This window comes from Bos grunniens, chromosome 6 (genome assembly GCF_055505025.1).
Source record: "Bos grunniens cultivar Pamir isolate PY7600 chromosome 6, Bosgru_T2T1.0, whole genome shotgun sequence".
NCBI classification, from domain to species: domain Eukaryota; kingdom Metazoa; phylum Chordata; class Mammalia; order Artiodactyla; family Bovidae; genus Bos; species Bos grunniens.
In genome coordinates this window covers 108788244-108812378 of record NC_141170.1, presented here as the reverse complement: position 1 = coordinate 108812378, position 24135 = coordinate 108788244, and the positions used below count along the sequence as shown (strand labels likewise).

The following is a 24135-nucleotide window of genomic DNA, read 5'->3' as shown; positions in this document are numbered from 1 at the left end:
ATGGTTTGAACTGTGTTAGCCCAGAATTTCGGAGAAGACAATGGCACCCCACTCCAGTACTCTTGCCTGGAGAGTCCCATGAATGGAGAAGCCTGGTAGGCTGCAGTCCATGGGGTCGCAAAGAGTCGGACACCACTGAACGACTTCACTTTCACTTTTCACTTTCATGCATTGGAGAAGGAAATGGCAACCCACTCCAGTGTTCTTGCCTGTAGAATCCCAGGGACTGGGGAGCCTGGTGGGCTGCCGTCTATGGGGTCGCACAGAATAGGACACGACTGAAGCGACTTAGCAGCTTAGCAGCAGCAGCCCAGAATTCATATGCTAAAGACCTACCCTCAAGAAACTCAGAATGTGACCTTGTTTGAAAATAGGTTCCTCTCAGGTGTAATTAATAAAGTGAAGTCGTGCAATAGGCTGGGATCCAATTCAAAATGACTGAAAATTTAGAGACCATAACGTGAATATGAAGGCAGAAATCTATAAGCCAAGGGATTCTAGATTGCCTGAAAACCACCCAAAGCTAGGAGAGATTTAACAGATTATATAATCAAACCCTAGATTCAAGATTATTTTTTATACACTGAGAAAAAAATAACACCCAAGCTACCTTTTATATTCATATAGATTGCTTTAAACCATAAAATAGTAGACATATTTTTAAAAAGGTAAAATTTTAAAAGTATATATCTGAATTCCTAATCATTATGGTATGGCAGGAGAGCATCCAATGGTAGATCATAATAAAATGAAAAATAAGTAAGCAAGTCAATTGAAAAGCCAAAACAATAAATAACATTAAAATACTTGTTTTGGTAAAAACCAATGTATTTCCAATAAGCTGTGTGTATATTACTTGCATGCATGCTCAGTTGTGTCTGACTTTTTGCGACCCCATGACTGTAGCCCACCTTCTCCTCTGTCCATGGAATTTTCCAGGCAAGAATACTGGAATGGTTGCCTTTTCCTAATCCAGAGGATCTTTCCAACCCAGGGATAGAACTCACATCTTTTGCATCTCCTGCATTGACAGGCAGATTGTTTACCACAGCGCCACCTGGGAAGTGCGTGCGTGCATGCGAGCGTGCATGCATGCATGGGTGTGTGTATACCTGTGTGTGTTAAGATGAAATTTAGAGAGGCGGTCCTAAGATGGTGGAGGAATAGGATGGGGAGGTCACTTTCTCCCCCACAAATTCATCAAAAGATCATTTGAATGCTGAGCAACTTCCACAAAACAACTTCTGAATGCTGGCAGAGGCCACCAGGCACCCAGAAAGGCAGCCCATGCTCTTCAAAAGGAGGTAGGACAAGATACAAAAAGACAAAAAGAGACAAGAGTTAGGGACGGAGACCTGTCCCGGGGAGGGAGTCAAGGAGGAGAAGATTCCAAACACCAGGAAATCCTCTCACTGGTGGGTCTGTGGAGAGTTTTGGAATCTCAGAGGGCAACATAACCAGGAGGAAAAAAAAAAAAAAAACCCATAGAATACGCGCCTAACCACAACTCCCAGCAGAGAAGTAGCCTAGGCGCTCATGTTCACCACCAGCCAGTGGGGGCTGGGCAGGGAGGCACAGGTTGCATTAGCAACCCAAACGGTAGGATAGCCAGAGAGAGGGGGGAAAAAGAGAGAGAGAGAGAAAAAAAAACTTTCCCGCAAAAAACTCTAGCCTAAGGCACAGCCTGGCCTGCTAACAGAACAAAGGACTGAGCAATCACCAGAGGAGAGTTAGCTGGCTACAAACCGGTCCCTCCCCCCACTGGTGGCAGAGCCGCAGGCGGGCGACAGCCAGAGCCGGAAGGTAAGGGGCCATTTTGGCCCCAGAGAGGGCATCCTCCAACCAAACTGTGAGCAAGCTCCCAGTTGCTAACCAAGTATTCCTGGGATCCTGGACAGTTGATATCTGCCAGGAGGGTCACAGGCAGAGATCAGCTCAGAGGAGACACATGGCACACCAGAGACGGTGCTCTTGCGGAGCACCCAGGAAACCAAGTGGCTGGGACTGGGGAAGTGATTAAGATGCACAGACCACCTGAGACAGTACGCTTGCCAACACCTGGTCGCCTGAACAGCTTAGACCTGGGAAGTACATGAAGCCCGGTGCCTGCTTTGGACAGTTCCCCTGCAGAGCAACCTGGAGCCTGAGTAGTGTAGACCCGGAAAGCACACACTCCATGAGCTGGGGCAAATCCAGTGTGGTCCATACGCTGCAAGCACTCCCCACACATGCCAGTGACATTTGTTTGCACTGTTCCTCTCTCCCCACAGCACAACTGAACAAGTGAGCCTAAATAAGTGACAACCTTTGCCCCCTTGTGTCAGGGCAGAAATTAAGACACTGAAGAGACTTGCAAACAGAGGAAACAAAGAAGAGGGAACCGCTTTGGAAGTGACAGGTGCAACAGATTAAAACCCAGTAGTTAGCATTGACTAAACATTGGAAGGAGCCTATAGACCTTGAGAAGAAGTATAAGCTGGAACAAGGAACTATCTGAAACTGAACTGACCCCACACTACCCTCAATAGCTCCAGAGAAATTCCTAGATATATTTTACTATTATCATTTTTTATTTTTTTAAGTTCTCTATTACTCCTTTAATTTTTATTTTTAAAACCTACTATTATCTTGCAAAAAAAAGACCCTATTTTTAAAGCAAATATCATATATATATTTTATAATTTTTGTTATTTCGTTTTGTATTTTTAATATTGTATTTTTGAGAGTCAAACCTCTACTCTAGATTTTTAATCTTTGCTTTTTGGTATTTGTTATCAATTTTGTACCTTTAAGAATCTAATCTTCAATACCCATTTTTACTTAGCGGTGTGATTACTGGCTTGAATGCTCTCTCCCCTTTTGACTCTCCTTTTTCTCCCCCAGGTCACCTCTATCTCTTCCCTCCCCCTTCTCTTCTCTTCTCTATCCTCTCTCTCTCTCTCTCTCCTCTCCTCTCCTCTCTCTGGCCTCTCCTCTCCTCTCCACTCCTCTTCAACTCTGAATCTCTTTGGGTGTTCTGGGCTGTAGAGAACACTTAGGGAACTGATTACTGGCTAGATTGGTCTCTCCCCTTTTGATTCCCCCTCTTCTCCTCCTCGGAGAAGGCAATGACACCCCACTCCAGTATTCTTGCCTGGAAAATCCCATGGATGGAGGAGTCTGGTGGGCTACAGTCCATGGGGTCGCTGAGAGTTGGACACGACTGAGCGACTTCACTTTAACTTCTCCTCCTGGTCACCTCTATCTCCCTCCTCTCTCTTCTCTTCTCCATGTAACTCTGTGTCCCTCACTGTGGAGAATCTTTTCACCATTAACCTAGATGTTTTATCATCAGTGCTGTATAGACAGAAAAGTCTTGAGGCTACTGTAAGAATAAGACTGAAAGCTAGAGGCTGGAGGTTTAAATCCAAAACTTGAGAACACCAGAAAACTCCTGACTCCAGGGAACATTAATTGGCAAGAGCTTCAGGCTCTAGTACAAAGCTAAAGTCATCAAGACAGTATGGTACTGGCACAAAGACAGAAATACAGATCAGTGGAACACAATAGAAAGCCCAGAGATAAACCCACGCACCTATGGACACCTTATTTTTGACAAAGGAGGCAAGAATATACAATAGAGAAAAGACAATCTCTTTAACAAGTGGTGCTGGGAAAACTGGTCAACCACTTGTAAAAGAATGAAACTAGAATGCTTTCTAACACCATACACAAAAGTAAAATAAAATGGATTAAAGATCTAAATGTAAGACCAGAAACTATAAAACTCCTAGAGAAAAACATAGGCAAAACACCCTAACATAAATCACAGCAGGATCCTCTATGACCCACCTCCCAGAGTAATGGAAATAAAAGCAAAAATAAACAAATGAGACCTAATTAAACATAAAGCTTTTGCACAACGAAGGAAACTATAAGCAAGGTGAAAAGACAGCCTTCAGAATGGGAGAAAATAATAGCAAACCAAGCAACCGACAAAGAATTAATCTCAAAAATATATAAGCAGTTCATGCAGCTCAACTCCAAAAAAAAAAATAAATGACCCAATCAAAAAATGGGCCAAATAACTAAGCAGACATTTCTTCTTTGAAGACATACAGATGGTTAACAAACATGAAAAGATGTTCAACATCACTTATTATCAGAGAAACGCAAATCAAAACCACAATGAGGTGCCACCTCATGCCAGTCAGAATCGCTGTTCACAAAAAGTCTATAAACAATAAATGCTGGAGAGGGTGTGGAGAAAACGGAACCCTCTTACACTGTTGGTGGGAATGCAAACTAGTACAGCCACTATGGAGAACAGTGTGGAGGTTCCTTAAAAAACTGGAAATAGAACTGCCTTATGACCCAGCAATCCCACTGCTGGGCATACACACCAAGGAAACCAGAATTGAAAGAGACACTTGTACCCCAACGTTCATCGCAGCACTGTTTATAATAGCCAGGACATGGAAGCAATCTAGATGTCCATCAGCAGACGAATGGATAAGAAAGCTGTGGTACATATACACAATGAAATATTACTGAGCTATTTAAAATAATGCTTTTGAATCAGCACTATGAGGTGGATGAAACTGGAGCCTATTATACAGAGCGAAGTAAGTCAGAAAGAAAAACAACAATACAGTATATTAACATATATATGGAATTTAGAAAGATGGTAACCATAACCCTGTGTACAAGACAGCCAAAGAGACACAGATGTAAAGAACAGACTTTTGGACTCTGTGGGAGAAGGTGAGGGTGGGATGATTTGAGAGAATAGCATTGAAACATGTATATTACCATATGTGAAACAGGTCGCCAGTCCAGGTTTGATGCATGAGACAGGGTGCTCAGGGCCAGTGCCCTGGGATGACCCTGAGGGATGGGATGGGGAGGGAGGTGGGAGGGGGTTCAGGATGGGGAACACATGTATACCCATGGCTGATTCATGTCAGTGTATGGGAAATCCACTACAATACTGTAAAGTAATTAGCCTCCAATTAAAATAAATTAATTTTTAAAAGTTAAAAATATATATATTTTAAGCATAAACAAAGGGTTTTGACAGATGCATATACCCATGAAACTACTACCTCAGTTAAGATGTAAAGCATTGATATCATCCAAAAAGTTTCTTTTTACTGCTTTGCAGTCTTCCCCGTGGGTACTACCCCTTTCCCTAGGCAACCACTAGATCTGTTGTCACCATGGATTAGTTTTAACTGTCCCTGAGTTTCATTTCAAAGAAATTGTATAGAATGTATGTTTCTCTTGTATTCATCTTCTGTTACTCAGTATAATGTTTTTGAAGTTTTAAACTTAATATGCTGTTACACATATAAAAAAAAAAGATGAAATTTAGATAAAGTCATGAGTTTTCTGTAAATCTTCCAGTTAATATTTTGGTAGTAATGATTTTAGAATACAGTCAATATGATTTTTTGCCTTTAGTCTGGAGAAGTGTAAAGTAATCATTAAATACAGATTCTTTTTTCCACATTTCTAAGATGATTACTCAGCTGTGTTAATAAGAAATGATTAGAGTTCCAAGTCCCTATTATTTCTAAAGTCGCACTCAATACAGCTAATCTTGATATATTCCACAGTGATTTTAAACTAATCAAATTCATTTGCAGAAGCAGAATTAATTTCATAGGTGAATAAACTGAGGATTTCCAGTCTAAGACTTTCTATATCAGTAAGAAGAAACAGGAAACACTTGTCTATTTGAAAGAAGCATTGACACCTATGATGCTTGGAATTAGATTCTATGACATGTAAGAACAATGGATCCAGAAAACGTTTATGAAACTTTTATTGCAACATGTTTTCACCTTGTCGGTTTAAATTTTTAATGCACACTGACATCAACCACTTGCTCTATTGTATACATACCTCATAATCTCTTTTCTCCTACATGAAAATATGTTTATCTACCCTCAACTCTTTTTTCTTTTTGTTCACTTGGAGGCTTTCTTGGTGGACAAAATAATTACCATAACTTTTAGAAGATCTTTTTTGGCATTCTTTTTTTTTTCTATCATATTTTAATTATTTTTCCTATTTCAATAATGTATATATTTACTAATACACTTCATATTTTTACTGTTTCAGATAGTTATCCTGAAATTATATCATTGTATTTCATTGTTAAAGTTTTATTTTTAAAAAATACATCCTTAGTAATACATCTTGAGAATCTATAATCCATAACATTAATATGATTTAAAAATTGCTTATAAAACCTTTATAAGGGGGTATGGGCTTTTTAAAATGGCTAATTCTTGCTCCTACAATTTTTAAAATTACTCTTATTGTACCAATTTATTAGAGTATGTTTATCATCACTGCTTTGGCATATAACTATTTATTTTAACTTCATAAGCATTCTCAGATTTATAGATATTATCTTATTGTTGTTCTTTGATATTTCTTTTAATGTCATTTAAAAATATTTTCGCATTTCTCCATTTTATATCTTTGATGTTGCCTTCACTCAAAGTTTTAAATATACACTATATCATCTTGCAGGCGAAGTAAGAGATGCGAGTTGGATCCCCGGGTCAGAAAGATGCCCTGGAGGAGGGAATGCCAATCCACTTCAGTATTCTTGCCTAGAGAAACCTTGTGGACAGAAGAGCCTGGCGGACTGGGATCCATAGAGTTGCAAAGAGTCGGACATGACTGAAGCTATTTAGCATGCATACGTATCATATTGCTTACGTTAAACTCCTATTCCTACAACAGTAGATAGCACTATCTTTTGATTTTGCTTTAAAATAAGATTTTGACTTTTAGTTTACATTAATTTTGTCAAAATAATTACGAATGTGTTTGTATATGTCCGGTTATATGTAATTGTTTTTTTCTCCCATTGGAATGAAAGCTGTATGAAGATAATGCACATCTTTGTTGTATTTGTTAGTAAACCTATGATACCTGAGGCAATGTCTGGCATTGTGTATTTAATAATGAATGACTGTGGTTTTATAAAACCTGTCTCTTAATATTGATACATTGAACCTATTAATCATGTTTCAAAACCTGTTCTTGGCAGGTCCCCATACATTTTGCAAAAGCCTCTCTCATTAATATATTTTAACATTAAAGAATTATACAATTTTCTGTGGTACTTTATAGCATGGTTTGTCATATTTTCTTCCTTGAAAGTTTAATTTCAGAAAGACTGATAATGACTTGTGAGGTAGAGTTTATTAATGATATTACTCTCAGCAGTTTTCCCACCAATGGTGTTTTTTGATGTAGTTAAAGCATTTAACCCAATTTCTTACTTTAATCTGTCTGCTATGTTGTGCACCAAGTCTTAAGATAAATGGTTCTGCCTGAAGAAAATACCGACCCAACAGTCACTGTTTACATTTCTCTTTCTCTATAGTTGGCAGCAATTATATCTTACATGATAATTATGGTGAAGCATTCCTGACATCACAGTAACTTTTCATAATCTGCTCTTACAAATAGTAAATGATTCCTCTGACAGCATATTTCAGTGTGATTCCTTTACCCTGTTATATATAGTGAGAAAATAAACTACTTATATCCAAATCAAATTTGAAAACTGTCCTCCATATCTTATAATTTTTATAGTTTCTTATTTTATGAAAATGCTTATTTGGCATCATCAAATTTCCTGACATTTACCACTCCTCTTTTTTTTTTTTTTCTAAAGAAGGCTATCTAATAACCATTTCACTAAAAGTGTGTGCCCCAAAACAGTAGCATTGGCATCACCTGGGAACTTGATGAAAAATTTTGGCTTCCAAAATTCGACAGACAAGTCGAATCTGAAATTCTAGGAGTGAGGTCCCACAATCTTAGTTTTATTAAGCTTTCCAGGGGATTTTGGTAAAAAAAAAATGAGGTTTAAGAAACATTGCTCTAAGATGGTGTCCCCCATTTTCCTGATGTAATTCATAGACATAATATTTGTTGCGTGAGAAGTTAGACATCAGCATTAAATGTCAAAGAGTTTGAAAGAATGCCAGAACACAGTTATACTAATGAAATTATCTCTCAGGCATCATATCCTTATCCATCTTGAATTGGGTTGCTCAAAAACAAACCCTGAGAAAGAGATCGATGTGCATGCGGTTCAGTTACAGCACATCCTGAGAAACAAACCCTGTGGAAGCAAGAATCAGTAAGGGAGAAATCAAACTACACAGAGGCCACACGTGTGTCCACAGATGGTGCTGTCAGTGCTCTGGAGATGGGATGGGCCTTTCAGAAGTATATTAATTAGAAGAAAGAAGCTAATTCTTTCAACATTCTCCCCTGCAGTCACTGAAAGCCAGTTCTCCTCTGGGAGAACCAAAATATTGATAATGCAGCTTCCTTCATCTGATTTCTGGAAAAGGATTCAGCAATAAGCTATGCAGGCATTCTCAGAGATTTGCTCAGGGAATCATAATGTCTGTGGAACACATCTCATTTCCTAAGTTGTTATAAAGATGTATTTTTCTTTCTACAAGCTGTTTTTTTTTTTGTTTGTTTTATTTTCATATTTGTTCTTTCCCAACTCAATCTTCAGCATGAAATGTAAGAGAAAACATATTTAGACGAGCAAATGGTGGGCAAATCAAAACTTTTATAAAGTGATTGCAATGTTTATAATGTATATTAAGTTCCAGTCAGTTCCAGTTATTTATACACAAAAGTGCTTATAGCTTTTAATCAAAAATAATATAAAATAGGGGTTGAAATAAAAACTATTGGTTAAAATTAACAGCACTATGAACAAATATTTATAAAAGGGTTATTGACAGATCTCCATTCATAAAAAGATGCTTCTGATAGATATCACAGATTGTAGCACTGAATTAAAGTGTTACTTGCTCAGTCATGTCCCACTCTGCAACCCCATGAACTGATGCTTGCCAAGCTCCTCTCTCCATGAGATTCTCAGGCAAGAATACTGCAGTGGGTTATTATTTCCTTCTCCAGGGAATCTTCCCAATCCAGGGATTGAATCTGAGTCTCCTGCATTGCAGGCAGATTCTTTACAGTCTGAGTCATTAGGTAAGCCACTGAATAACTGGATCAAAAACAAATAAAATAAAAATAGAAACGATGATCAAGTTGAGAGGCAAATCTTGTCCAGGAACTATTAGGAAAGTGGAAAACTTGTTACGTATCTATTTTACTCCTTAGAAATGGAGCATTAAGTGACAACCAATATTACATTTTGAAAAACAGACTGAGTCAGTACTTTAGTTTGCTAATGATATCTCCAATTGCATTTGAGATCTCTGCTAAAACTTTAGTTTTTCATGTTCTCTACCTTTTCTTAAATAGTTTTATTTTGGATATTTTAATAAAGGATTTTTTAAAAGAATTTCTGGTTTCCAGGGACATCACTGGTGGTCCAGTGGCCAAGACTTCATGTTCCCAGTGCAGAGAAGAATGCATTGATCTCTGGTCAGGAAAATAGATCCCACTGGCCACAACTAAGTGTTTGCATGCTGCAACTAAAGACCCTCCGTGCTGGAAGAGAACAAAATGGTGGAGGAGAAGGAAGATGTAGAATACCTTTCTCTTCATGGATACATCAGGAATACACCTTCAGACACAAAGCGCATGGACAATACGAGCTGAGAATGGAGAGAGTACTTGACCAATGGAAAAGAATATATAGAACCACACAAAACTCAGTAGGACAGAGGAACTAGGGGAGGAAATAGGAGTGTTAGTAGGACTGGACCTGCCCTCCGTGGGTTGGGGAACTGAAGCAGCAATCCCATCCCCACATTGGGGCAACTGTCTGAGTCAGAGGGGAAAGATCTAAGGCTGAGATTGAAACAGCCGATCTGTGGCAGCCCAATGGAATGAGAATCAGACAGTCCTTGCCAGCCAGGGACACAGGGCCCCAGAAGGTGCAGCAGCTGGGAGCTGGAGTTTAGGGATTGTGGAGCAATCCCAGGGTGATGGTTGCTATTGACTGTGAAGATACAGATCAAAGGCCCATGAGGGAGGAGATTGTGGTGGGAAAAGCCTGTGAAGGAAAGCCAGGAAGCCATGGAAGCAAGGTGATACTGCTGGGGCACATAGAGGGTGGAGTCATCACCATAGCCCATCTCTCCCCACATGGCAGCATCAGCAGGTGAACAATAGACTGGCCTATAAAGTGCCTGACGCCAAACTACAGAATAGGACCCCACACAGGGTGCTCCTTTAAGTGCCTAATGCACTAATCTACAAAGTAGGACCCCAGCCAGAGAGGTCCCTCTATATGCCTCACTAACCTAACAACAGAGAAGGACCCCAGGCAAGAGACCCCTCTAAGTGCCCGAATGGGTGGAGCTACAGAGAAAGACTGGCCAAAGAGGCCTTCTGATCACCAACTACAAGAGGCTCAAAAAAAGACTCTGATAGGGCCATAATCCTGTGGTGGAGGCAGTCCGTGTCCCTGTGCACTTGGCACCCCCAGGGTCCCTACAAGCCAAGCAGCTGTGCCACCTTCACACTCAACCCTCACTGGGTCAGAGCTGCCACAGACAAAAGAAAGTCTTGCATCTATGCATGCAGGGTTGCTTCATTTATATCCAATTCTTGGTGACCCTGTACTGTGGCCTGCCAGGCTTCTCTGTCAGGGGGATCTCCATGTAAGAATACTGGAGCGCATTGGCCAATAATGGCTGCCATATCCTTCTAGAGCACTATGTTTCCTGCTTCCCTAGCTGCCAACTGCCCTTAATACCTGGTGCTTCCAGAGCCCCTGCGACCCAAGCAGCTGCACCACCTCTACACCTGGCCCTCACTGGGGCAGACCCAAGTCCTCTAGGGCAGCCTCAGGAGCAAATCCCAAGGGACGGCCCACATGCAGAGGTGGGGGAAACACACACACACACACACACACAAAATAGAAACCCAGGGGCAGTGTGGCTAAGGAAGAAGACCCAATACAATATATTCCCACCAGGTTTACAAACTTCAGATTAAATCCACACAACCAACTAGGCAGACTCTGCATCTATGGAATATATAAAAATATATTGAGAGTGCCAACAAAAGTAAATGCATTAGTTTTGATAGCTGTGGACATTGGAGGCAAGGACAAACAGGAGTAGGATGAGATTAGAATCTGAGCTGCATGGCCAGAGACCAGCACAGTATTAGAGTACATCATAGGGAGGTAAGGTGGACTGTGACTCTCAGAGAGGGAAAGGACTCTGACAGAGTGACTTGAGAAACACATTTATTATTCTTATGTTTTGACTTGTTCTGTACATTCTTTTGGATATTTTTTTCTTTTTTTCTCCTTTTTTTTAAATCCCCTCTGTGGTAGTTGTCAATTTTATTGGCACCATGAAATCTAATTGAGGTTTTGAGTTTTTTTTTTTTTTTTTAAGTCATACCATTTATTGTTGTTGTAAATCTCTGCCTCTACATTGGCATTTGCAGTTCTGTAGAATTTTCCTTTTTTAAAAAACTTTTGTTCTTTTTTTAATTTCTTCTTCCTGCTTTTTAAAAATTTTCTCTTTTTAAAATTTCTTTAAATCTATTATTATTTTTCCTATATTTATTTATTTATTTGCTTCTCCTCCTGTTCTTTTCCCCTTGCAGTTAATCTTTAATGTATATAAAACTTCTTTGTTTGTATGTTAGTCACTCAGTATTGTCCAACTCTTTGCAGTCCCATGGACTGTAGCCTGTAAGGCTGCTCAGTCCATGGGATTCTTCAGGCAAGAATACTAGAATGGGTTGCCATTTCGTTCTCCAGGGGATCTTCCCAATTCAGGGATCAAACCCACGTCTCCCGCATTGCAGGCAGATACTTTACAATCTGAGCCACCAGGGAAGCCCAAATCTTCTTTATCTACCTCTATTTAACTTTACATATCTATTCTTTCTTTCTTTTCTTTTTTTCCTTTCCTCTCAACATATTTCTTAGTTTTGTTTTCATTGCTATATTCCCCACTTGGTATCTTATTTTACTTTTGTTTTCCAGTTAGTGCTTTATTTAGTTTTGTTCTTAACTGGTAGATATAATTTTTGGTTTCAGTTGTTCTCTGGGTCAATCTATTGTACTTTATTTTTGTTGGACTGTTTTGACTTAGCTTATAAGTGTATGTGTATATGTGGATATTCCATTATTTTAATTATTATTTGCCTGATTTTGTAACTGCCATTTGTCTCAGGTTCATCTTCGATTACTCATTTTGGATTTTTGTTTTAATCTCACTTAATACCAAGTCTCACTTAACAAACAACCTGTGGAATCTTCATTCCTGAACAGAGATCAAGCCCTGAGCCTTTGAAGTGGGAGTACTAACTCCAAGACCCAAGACTACAAGAGAACTAACCCTAGGGAATATCATATAGTGAGAACTCACACACAGGAAACCACTTGAATACAAGACCCAGCATCACACAACCATCATCCTGTCCAGGATGCCTCATCTAAGCAACAAACAAACAAACAACAACAACAAAAACAAACACAATCATCAGCAGAAAGGACTGCCACCTCACTCAGCCTTGCCCATCAGAGGATAAACAAACAAACAAAAAATTCATCACAGTGCTCACCTATACAAAGTTTATACAAACCACTGGACCGAACTTAGGAGGGCAGAAACCAAAAGGAAGAAAGAATTCAATGTTGAATCCTGGGAAAAGAAGACCTCAAACACAATAAATTAAAAGAATAATAATAATGAAAAGGCAGATAAATACTACACAAATGAAGAAACAAACTAGAAACACAAAAGCCCAAAGAAATGAAGAGGGAATAGGCAAAATACCTGAAAAGAAATTCAGAATAATGATAGTAAAGATGATCAAAAACCTTGAAAACATAATGGAGAAAATGCAAGAATCAATTAACAGACCTAGGAGAATTAAAGAATAAACATACAGAGACAAACAACACAATTACTGAAGTTAAATATACTCTAGAAGGAATCAAGAGCAGAATATCTGAAGCAGAAGAATGAATCAGTAAGCTGGAAGATAAAATGGTGGAAATAACTTCTGAAGATCAGAATAAAGTAAAAGGAATGAAAAGAACTGAGGATAGTCTCCAAGACCTCTGGGACAATAGGAACATATATATCCATTATTAAATAGAAATAGATTAAATGCTCCAACCAAAAGACACAGACTGGCTGAATGGATATAAAAACAAAACCCATATATATGCTATTTATAAGACACCCGCTTCAGACCTAAAGACACATATAGGCTGAAAGTGAGAGGGTGGAAAAATATAGTCCATGTAAATGGGAACCAAAAGAAAGTTGGAGTAGCAATCTTCATATCAGACAAAATAGACCTAAATATAAAGAATATTACAAGAGATAAGGACACTACATAATGATCAAGGGGTCAATCCAAGAGGAAGACATAACAATTGCAATATCTATGCACCCAACATAGGAGCGCCTCAATACATAAGACAAACATTAACAGAAATAAAAAGAGAAATTGACAGTAACATAATAATGCTGCTAAGTCACTTCAGTCGTGTCCGACTCTATGTGACCCCAGAAACGGCAGCCCACCAGGCTTCCCCATCCCTGGGATTCTCCAGGCAAGAACATTGGAGTGGGTTGCCATTTCCTTTTCCAATGCATGAAAGTAAAAATAGTAGGGAACTTTAACACCCCACTCACACCAACAGACAGATCATCAAAACAGGAAATTAATAAGGAAACACAACTTTAAAATGATAAATTAGATGAGATGGATCTAACTGATATCTTCAGGACATTCCATCTAAATGCAGAAGAATACACCTTCTTCTCAAGTGCACATGGAACAGTCTTCAGGATAGACCATGTCTTGGGTCACATATCAAACCTCAGTAAATTCAAGAAAATTGAAATCATATCAAGCATCTTCTCTGACCACAACCCTATGAGACTAGATATTAATTTCAAGAAAAAATACTGTAAGAAACACAAACACATGCAGATTAAACAATATGTTGCCAAATAGCCAACAGGTTACTGAAGAAATCAAAAGGGAAATCAAAAAATTTCTAGAAACAAATGACAATGAAAACACGACAACTCAAAACTTTTGGGATGCAGCAAAAGCAGTCCTAAGAGGGAAGTTTATAGCAATACAATCCTACCTCAAGAAACAAGAAAAACATTGACTAGACACCTAAAATAACTGGAAAAAAAAAAAAAAACTAAAAACCCCCAAAATTAGCAGAAATAAAGTATTCATAAAGAACTGAGCAGAAATAAATGAAAAAGAAATGAAAGAAACAATAGTTAAGATTAATAAAACTAAAAGCTGATTCTTTGAGAAGATAAACAAAATTGACAAACCTTTAGTCAGACTCATCAGAAAAAAAGAGAAGAATAAAATCAACTAAATTCAAAATGAAAAAGGAGAGGTTATAACAAATAATGCAGAACTTCAAAGGATTTTAAGAGACTATTATGAACACCTATATGGCAATACAATGAATAACCTGGAAGAAATGGATAGATTCTTAGAAAAGTTCAATCTTCCAAGACTGAACCAGGAAGAAATAGAAATTATAAACAACCTGATTACAAGTACTGAAATTGAAGCTGTGATCAAAAATCTCCCAAAAAACAAAAGGCCAGGACCAGATGGCTTCATAGGAGAATTGTATCAAACATTTAAAGAAGAGCTAATGCCTATCCTTCTAAAACTCTTTCAAAAAATTGCAGAGGAAGGAACACTTCCAAATTCATTCTTCAAAGCCACCATCAGCCTGATATCAAAACCACACAAAGACAACACAAACAAATAAAACTAGAGGTCAATATCACTGATGAACATAGATGCAAAAATCCTTAACAAAATTTTAGCAAACAGAAATCAACAACACATCAAAAAGCTCTTACACCATGATCAAGTTGGGTTTATTCCAGGCATACAAGGATTCTTCAATATATGCAAATTAATCGGTGTGATACACCATATTAACAAATTGCAAGATAAAAACTAATAGATGCAGAAAAAGCCTTTGACAAAATTCAGCACCCATTTATGATTTAAACTCTTCAAAAAGTGGGCATAGAAGGAACCTACATCAACATAGTAAAGGTCATATATGATAAGCCTACAGAAAATATTATTCTTAGTGGTAAAAAACTGAAAGAATTCCCCCTAAGATCAGGAACAAGTAAGGCTGTCCACTTTCACCACTATTATTCAACATGGTTTTGGAAGTCCTATCTATAGCAATCAGAGAAGAAAAGAAAGAAAAGCAATCCAGATTGGAAAAGAAGAAGTTAAGCTCTCACTGCTTGCAGATGACATGATACTGTACATAGAAAACCCTAAAGATAGTATCAGAAAATTACAGAACTAATCAGGGAATTTGACAAAGGTGCAGGGTACATAATCAATACACAGAAATCACTTGCATTTCTATATACTAACAACAAAAAAACAGAAAGAGAAATTAAGGCATCAATATCATTCACCATTGCAACAAAAAGAATTAAATATCTAGGAATAAACTTATCTAAGGAGACAAAAGAAATGTGCACAGAAAATTAGAAGACACTGATGAAAGAAATCAAAGATGACATAAACAGATGGAGTGATATTCCATGATTCTGGGTAGGAAGAATCAATATTTTGAAAATAACTATACTACCAAATTCAATCTACAGATTTAATGTGATTCCTATCAAATTACCAATGGCGTTTTTCACAGAACTAGAACAAAAAATTTCACAATTCATATGGAAACAAAAAAGACCTCGAATAGCCAAAGCAGTCTTGAGAAAGAGGAAGTTAGTACTTCATTTCCTTGTTTCTTTATTTAATTATCCAAATTTTTATTATGCTATGATTTGAAACTTGCAGAAAAGTTTTAAGAGCAGTATAATGAAACCTCATTACCACAGATTAACAATTGTTCACATCCTTTTGCCTGACCTGCTTCTCTATTTCTGTCTTCATCTCAGCAAAAAAACATCTGCATGCACAAATGTATACTTGTTCACATAAGTACACAGACATACAAACACCCACAGAGCACTAACATTACTTCCATAAAAATAAATTTCAGTTACCAAGTTTTATTTATATAATACCAGGCCCAACACAGAGAAGGCAATGGCACCCCACTCCAATACTCTTGCTTGGAAAACCCCATGGACGGAGGAGCCTGGTAGGCTGCAGTCCATGGGGTCGCTGAGTCAGATACGACTGAGCGACTTCACTTTCACTTTTCACTTTCATGCACTGGAGAAGGAAATGGCAACCCACTCCAGTGTTCTTGCCTGGGGAATCTCAGGGACATGGGAGCCTGGTGGGCTGCCGTCTATGGGGTCACACAGAGTCAGACACGACTGAAGTGACTTAGCAGCAGCAGCAGCAGGCCCAACAACAAAGTTCAGATTTCAGTTTCTGTGGTATATTACCATCTCAATGGACATGAGTCTGAGCAAGCTCCAGGAGTTGGTGACAGACAGGGAAGCCTGGCATGCTGCAGTCCATGGGGTCGCAAAAAGTTAGACATGACTGAACGACTGAACTGAATTGCAGAGTATAAACTTCAATGCTAGCTCTTCCTATAAATTACTATGCAAGTAGCACATGTTCATCATGATTAGTGACTAACCATGTCATTTCTTTCAGAGACTGTCAGTTCTCTGTCACTATATATCTGTTATTCAGTTCACTCACAAATATAAAAGTGTGTAGCAATTTCTTATCTCCCAATGATAAACCCATATGGCATCTTATAAAAATGAACTACGAAGGAGGATACTGCCCGACAAATGTGAAAGTGCAACAAACAAATGAAAAGTAATAATGCTAGAATGAAACTAAAATTGAACATAAAAGGAGTCATGGAAGAAATAGAGGCTGACCATGGAAATGTTGATTCCATCAATATTTGAGAGACAAAGTATGCAACCAGAGGAAGTTAATAAAGGAGTTAATAAAGGCAATTTTATAGCCATAAATAAATGAGGCAAACGCTTAAAGAAAAATGATGGTGTTTCAGAAGCGATGCTGGTAAAAGAACCACATTAAACAAACTCTCGGAAATTTTTTACATTATTGAAAGTGCAAAGGATAAAACATTAGAAGCCAATTCTAACTTAAGAAGCAGAATAATAATTCACTAAGGAATAAAAAGGTGCTCATATATATTGTAAATAATATGATGGAAAGGAAGCAAGCAATTTTCAAATTTCTCTTGATAAGTTTTACAGAAAAAAGTAAAATAATTTAATTGTAAATATTTCTAATATTTTTACATTTGTTGTTCAGTCACTCAGTCATGTCCTATTCTTTGTGATCCCATGGACTGCAGCACACCAGGCTTCCCTGTCTTTTACTATTTCCCAGAGTTTGCTCAAACTCATGTCCATTGAGTCTATGATGCCATCCAACCATATCAACCTCTGTTGTCCCCTTCTCCTCCTGCCCTTAATTTCACATCAGGTGGCCAAAGTATTGGAGTTTCAGCTTCAGCATCAGTCCTTCCAATGAATATTCAGAGTAGACTTCCTTGAGGACTGACTGGTTGGATCTCCTTGCTACCCAAGGGACTCTCAAGAGTCTTCTCCAGCACCACAATTTGGAAGCATCAATTCTTCGGCACTCAGCCTTGTTTATGGTCCAATTCTCACATCCATACATGACTGCTGGAAAAGCCATAGCTTTGACTATATGAACCTATGTTGACAAAGTGATGTCTCTGCTTTTTAATACGCTGGCTACGTTTGTCATAGCTTTTCTTCTAAGAAGCAAGCATCTTTTTAATTTTGTGGCTGCGGTCATTATCTGCAGTGATTTTTGGACCCAATAAAAGAAAATCTGTCACAGTTTCTACTTTTTTCCCTTCTATTTGCCATGAAGTGATGGGACCAGATGCCAGGATCTTAGTTTTTTGAATGAATGTTGTGTTTTAAGCTTTTATTCCATGTCCAGTTCTAATTGTTGCTTCTTGCCCTGCATACAGGTTTCTCAGGAGACAGGTGAGGGGATCTGGTACTCCCATCTCTTTAATAATTTTCCATAGTTTGTAGTGATCCACACACTCAAAGGCTTTAGTGTCAATGAAGCAGATGTTTTTCTGAGTTTCCTTACTTTTTCTATGATCTAGAGGATGTTGGCAATTTGATCTCTGGGTCCTCTGACAGTATTTTTACATTACAGAATTTAAAATATATTTTAGTTTCACTAATTTTAATTACTCTATACATTATAACAGAAAGTAAGAGAATTTTTAATGTTTTGACAAAAATCTTAAAAGTCATGGTACATTAGGAATTTTTCACAGTGACTTTGCATGATTTCAATTTGCAGTTATTATTACAGACTGGCACTAGTAGGCAAAGGGTAGGGTGCTGTTTGACGGTAGGTTGGAAACATTCCCATTTAACCCTAAATATTTCCATGTGTTTTCCCCGAAAACAAAGTCTTTGGTTCAAATATGCAATGCACATATCACAGTGCAGTTATCAAAATCAGAAAATTTAACATGATACAATTTTATTATCTAATCTACATTTTAATTTTAACCATCTCAAAGTAAATTACACAATTATACTTTTATTCCCAGTCCAAGATTCAATTTTAGTCTATGCATTGCATTTATCAATAGTTGCTATGTGTTCAATTCAGTTCAGTTCAGTTGCTCAGTTGTGTCCGACTCTTTGCGACCCCATGAATTGCAGCATGCCAGGCCTCCCTGTCCATCACCAACTCCCCGAGTTCACTCAGACTCACGTCCATCGCTATGTGCTAGTAATCTTTAATCTGAGTAAATACTCAGTCTTCATCTTCTCTGATTTTGGCAATAAGTTTTAAAAACATCCCTAGATTTGTATGTTTCTTATATTGGTTGTGGTGGTTTAGTCACTACGTCATGTCTGACTCTTGTGATGCCACAGACTGTAGCTTGCCAGGTTCCTCTGTCCATGGGATTTCCCAGGCAAGAATATTGGAGTGGGTTGCCAATTCCTTCTCCAGGGGATGATTCCAACTTAGGGATCGAATCTGGGTCTCCTCTATTGGAGGCAGATTCTTTTATACTAAATTCAGTTTATACACATTTTGGCAAATATGAAATTGTCTTTCTGAATGCAACATATCAGGAAGAAAGACATTTGATTCATTTCATTAATGGTAATGTTAATTTTAGCCATTTAATTTTAGAATTATTCTCAGGGTTTTTCCAATGTAGTGAAGTTATTTTCCCTCTTTGTTTTCAATAGATAATATTGGAGAATCCATTTTGAAATTTTGCAAATATATTGTTTCTCATTAACCTTTCATCCATATTTTTGATTATATAGTTAGCACTCTATCTTAAAAGCTTTTTCCCTCTGTTTATTACTGATATATTTATATAAATAAGGTCTAATGTTTTTTATTCAATGAGCTACATACATTCTGTCATTGTATATTCTGATATTCACATTGTCCCAGATTAAGTCAGGAGTCTTTTCAAGATGGCTTCTTGGTGCTTTATACATTTCTTTGGGCAATTCATTACTTTAGAGCAAAGGATGCTGCAGGTACCTTTTGAGATTTTCTTATCTCAGTCCTGGGATGGGCAGGTTCTTTATAAGATTTCAATATGTTCTGTAATTGTTATATATTTTACAAATATTTAGCATTTATTTTATCTACCTTACTTCTTTACTTGGTAGTGTCTTTTGAGTAACAAAAATTTAACTTTTCTTTTTTAATTTTTAATTTTTCAGAGCAGTTCTAGGTTTCAAAGTAAAACTAAGTGGAAAGTGGAGAGTTCTCACATACTCCTTATTCATTCCCCATCCCCTCACGTGAATGACCGAATGTCACTGCCCTAAAAAGTATCTGTGCTCCTTCTATTCACTGCTCCCTTCTTTCCAACTAAATCCCTAGAAGTGCCTGGAAGTCATTCTTATTTTACCATCTCCATAGTTTTGCCTTTTCTGGAATGTCATATAATTGGAATCATATAGTATGTAGCCATTTTCAAATTGGCTTATTTCACTGAGCAATATGCATTTAATTCTTCTTTTTCTGGCTTGATAGCTCATTTCTTTCAGTATTGAATAATATTCCACTGTCTAGTTTATTTCTTCATTCACCTATAGCAGTATTTCTTGGTTACTTCTAAGTTATGGCAATTATAAAGCTGTTATTAGTATAAACATTCATGTATAGTTTTCTGTGTACACATAAGATTTAAACTCATTTGGGGAAAGATTGCTGGACTGTAAGTGTATGTTTAGTATTGTAAGAAGTCCCCAAACTGTCGTCCAAAGTGGTTGCGTCATTTTACATTCCCACCAAAAATGAATGCGATCTTCTGAAAATATTTGATTTTAATTATATCTAGTATATAATTTTTAATATTGCTGCTTTCCAAGTCCAGTTTCAGAAATTGTTACCTATTGTGAGGCCACTAATATATTGTTTTCCTCTTTTTATTTTTTGTTCTGTCGCTAAGTTATATCTGACTCTGTGACCCCATGAACTGCACGCCAGTCTTCTCTGTCAATCACTATTTCCCTGAGTTTGTTCAAACTCATATCCTTTAAGTCAGTGATGCCAACCGTCTCATTCTCTGTTGACCCCTTCTCCTCTTGCCCTCAATTTTTACAGCATTAAGGTCTTTTCCAATGAGTGAGCTCTTTGCATCAGTTGGCCAAAGTATTAGAGCTATAGCTTCACCATCAGTCCTTCCTATAGAAGCTGTATAATTTTAAACTCTAAATTTACATTTATGATCCTGTTCAAATTAATATTTATTTTTGCATGGTGTAAGAGAAAGCTATTTTTTTTTCTCCTAAATTGTATCTGGGTGTTTCAGTACAATTTAAAATTTATTTAATCTCTTCACTAAACTTAATCTCTTCACTGTAAATTGTCACCTTTATCAAAATCAATTGACCTTATATTTGCAGGTCTATTTCTGAACTCAATTCTCTTGCATTAATAATTTTTATTTATCATGAAAACAAATTACTTCAGCTTCGTGGAAAGTCTTGATGTGAAATAGTATACATCCTCCAATGTTGTGTTCACTTTGCAAGCTGCTTTCAGAAATTCTAGAACTTTTGTATTCTTTCACATAAATTTAAGAGTATTCATTCGCACAAGAAAAAACATTTTAATGATCTAAAACATTGATCATACAGGGGAGAATGGGAATCTTAAATAAATATATATGTCCAATTCATGAACATGGTATAATTTTCCATTTACCCAGAATTTTATTATTTTCTCTCAGCAATGTTTTGTAGTTTTAGGAAACTAGGAAGTAGTTTGTGAAATGTGCTCTTTAACATCATATGCTTTGTGATACTATTGTAAAAGGGATTTATATTTTTTTCATTTTAAAGTGTTTAAGTCTAGTATATGTAAATGCAACACATTTTCATATTTTGATCTTTTATCTCGAACATTTCTAAATTCACTAAGTAGTTCTAATATTTCTCCTCTAAAAACTTAGGTATTCCTATGTAAGCAATCATTTCATTTGTGAAAAGAGCTTTACTTCTTCCTTTTTAATATATGTGTCTTTATTTTCTTTTTGTAAGTGTAATGGATAACTTCTCTAGTACAGTGCTGAAAGGAAATAGTAAGAATCAATATGCTTGATTTGGTCACTAGCTTCACCATATCAAGGGCTTCCCTTGTGACTCAGACGGTAATGCATCTGTCTACAATGTGGGAGACCCAGGTTCGATCCTTGGGTCAGGAAGATCCTCTGGAGAAGGAAATGGCAACCCACTCCAGTACTCTTGCTTGGAAAATCCCATGGATGTTGGAGCCCAGTAGGGTACAGTCCATGGGGTTGCAAAGAGTCGGACACAACTGAACAACCTCACTTCACTTCTTCACCATATGAGATAACTATAGGTTTTTAACATATGCATTTTATTGGATTGAAGAATTTCATTCTCTTCCTAACTCGCTCTTGATTTTTATCAAGAATAGATGATAAACTTTGCCAAATTAATCTTCTTCTATTAAGAGAGCCATGTGATTTATATTTTATTTTACTAATATAGTAAAATACATTAAGTAATTTTTGAATGTTAATCCAAATTTGCATTCCTAAGAGAAGTAACATTTAGCCATAATATATTATCCTGTTTTTATATTGCCTAATTTATTTGCCTATACATTGTTAAGCATTTATGCTTGTGTGTATGAAGGTAATTGATATATAAATAATACAGAATGCTTTTATCTGGTATTTCTATATTGTTAATACTGATCTCAAGAAAAACAGTGTGCATTTCTTCCCTCCTTTCTTTGGATATTTTCTATATTATTTATTTTAGTAATTCACTAGACTAACTATTTGGGCCTGTAGATTTTTCTAGGAATGTTTTTGGTAATGAATTAAATTTTTTGGCCAATACAGGGTTTTCAAATATTCTATTTTATCTTAAATTCATATTTCCTAAGTTGTGAAATTTGTCATAAAGTAGTCCATATTCCTTTTACTTTCTTTCAGAATGTTATCATCTATCAATCTTAGGAGTCTATCAATTTTATTCACCTGTTAAAGGAATCCACATTTGTCTGTGTTAATTTTCCTTATCATTTGCCTACTGTCTATCTATCTCATCTATTTCTGCTCAATTTTCATTATTATATTAATTATCACATTATTATTACTTACTTAGTTGGCCTGAGACCACGAGTAGGCGTGGTACCATTGTTCAGTTGTTGTTTCACTGGAATGGAATGGTTCTGCCAAAATAGATTTTTGCCATTGCATGTATGCCTGCTAGGGTGCTTTAGTCATGTCCAACTCTTTCTGACCCTATGGACTGTAGCCCACCAGGCTTCTCTGCCCATGGGATTCTCCAGACAAGAATACTGGAGTGGGTTTCCATGCCCATCTCCAGGGGATTTTCCCAACCCAGGGATTGAACCCACATCTCATATCTCCTACAGTCAGGTTCTTTACCACTAGCACCACCTGGGAAGCCCTTTCTATCATCTGACTAACATTTTTCCTAATCATATTACTAGAGTATAAAGCCTTTCTCAAAGATTTTTTTTTTCTTAATCATTTTGGTCTGTCATTTGTCATTTTGGGGATTCAGGTTTCTGCCGAGTTTTATTTGTTATATATAAAAAGGACACTCAAGGAATTCACTGCCATCTCTTTGTGAAGTCCTAAGATCCCTACCCTATCTAGGTTTCTCTTTCCAACTTTCAGAGGCTTCCTTTGCTTGCATTTGTGTTATGTCTAGGCATTTATGATTATATGAGGAAGAAATGGAGCTACTTCACCACCAGTCACCTAGCTTCTTTGTATTTCCAAATTAATTCCAGTGTTCTATTATAAAAGTTATCAAAAACAAAGCAAAATGAAAGAATTTATTTTATTTTATTTTTTGATCTTATTCCTTCCTTCTGGATTTATTTTTTTTCTTTTTTTTTTAATTTTATTTTACTTTTAAACTTTACATAATTGTATTAGTTCTGCCAAATATAAAAATGAATCCGCCACAGGTATACATGTGTTCCCCATCCTGAACCCTCCTCCCTCCTCCCTCCCCATACCATCCCTCTGGGTCGTCCCAGTGCACTAGCCCCAAGCATCCAGTATCGTGCATCGAACCTGGACTGGCATCTCGTTTCTTACATGATATTTTACATGTTTCAATGTCATTCTCCCAAATCTTCCCACCCTCTCCCTCTCCCACAGAGTCCATAAGACTGTTCTATACATCAGTGTCTCTTTTGCTGTCTCATACACAGGGTTATCGTTACCATCTTTCTAAATTCCATATATATGTGTTAGTATACTGTATTTATGTTTTTCCTTCTGGCTTACTTCACTCTGTATAATAGGCTCCAGTTTCACCCACCTCATTAGAACTGATTCAAATGTATTCTTTTTAATTGCTGAGTAATACTCCATTGTGTATATGTACCACAGCTTTCTTATCCATTCATCTGCTGATGGACATCTAGGTTGCTTCCATGTCCTGGCTATTATAAACAGTGCTGCGGTGAACATTGGGGTACACGTGTCTCTTTCCCTTCTGGTTTCCTCAGTGTGTATGCCCAGCAGTGGGATTGCTGGATCATAAGGCAGTTCTATTTCCAGTTTTTTAAGGAATCTCCACACTGTTCTCCATAGTGGCTGTACTAGTTTGCATTCCCACCAACAGTGTAAGAGGCTTCCCTTTTCTCCACACCTTC

The 24135-nt window shown here is 37.3% G+C and overlaps 1 long non-coding RNA gene across 2 annotated transcripts in view; it reads right to left on the bottom strand.

The window, feature by feature from the left end:
* LOC147371187 (uncharacterized) overlaps positions 1 to 24135 on the bottom strand; it is a 197906-nt gene that overhangs the window by 58015 nt on the left and 115756 nt on the right. The window lies entirely within an intron of this gene.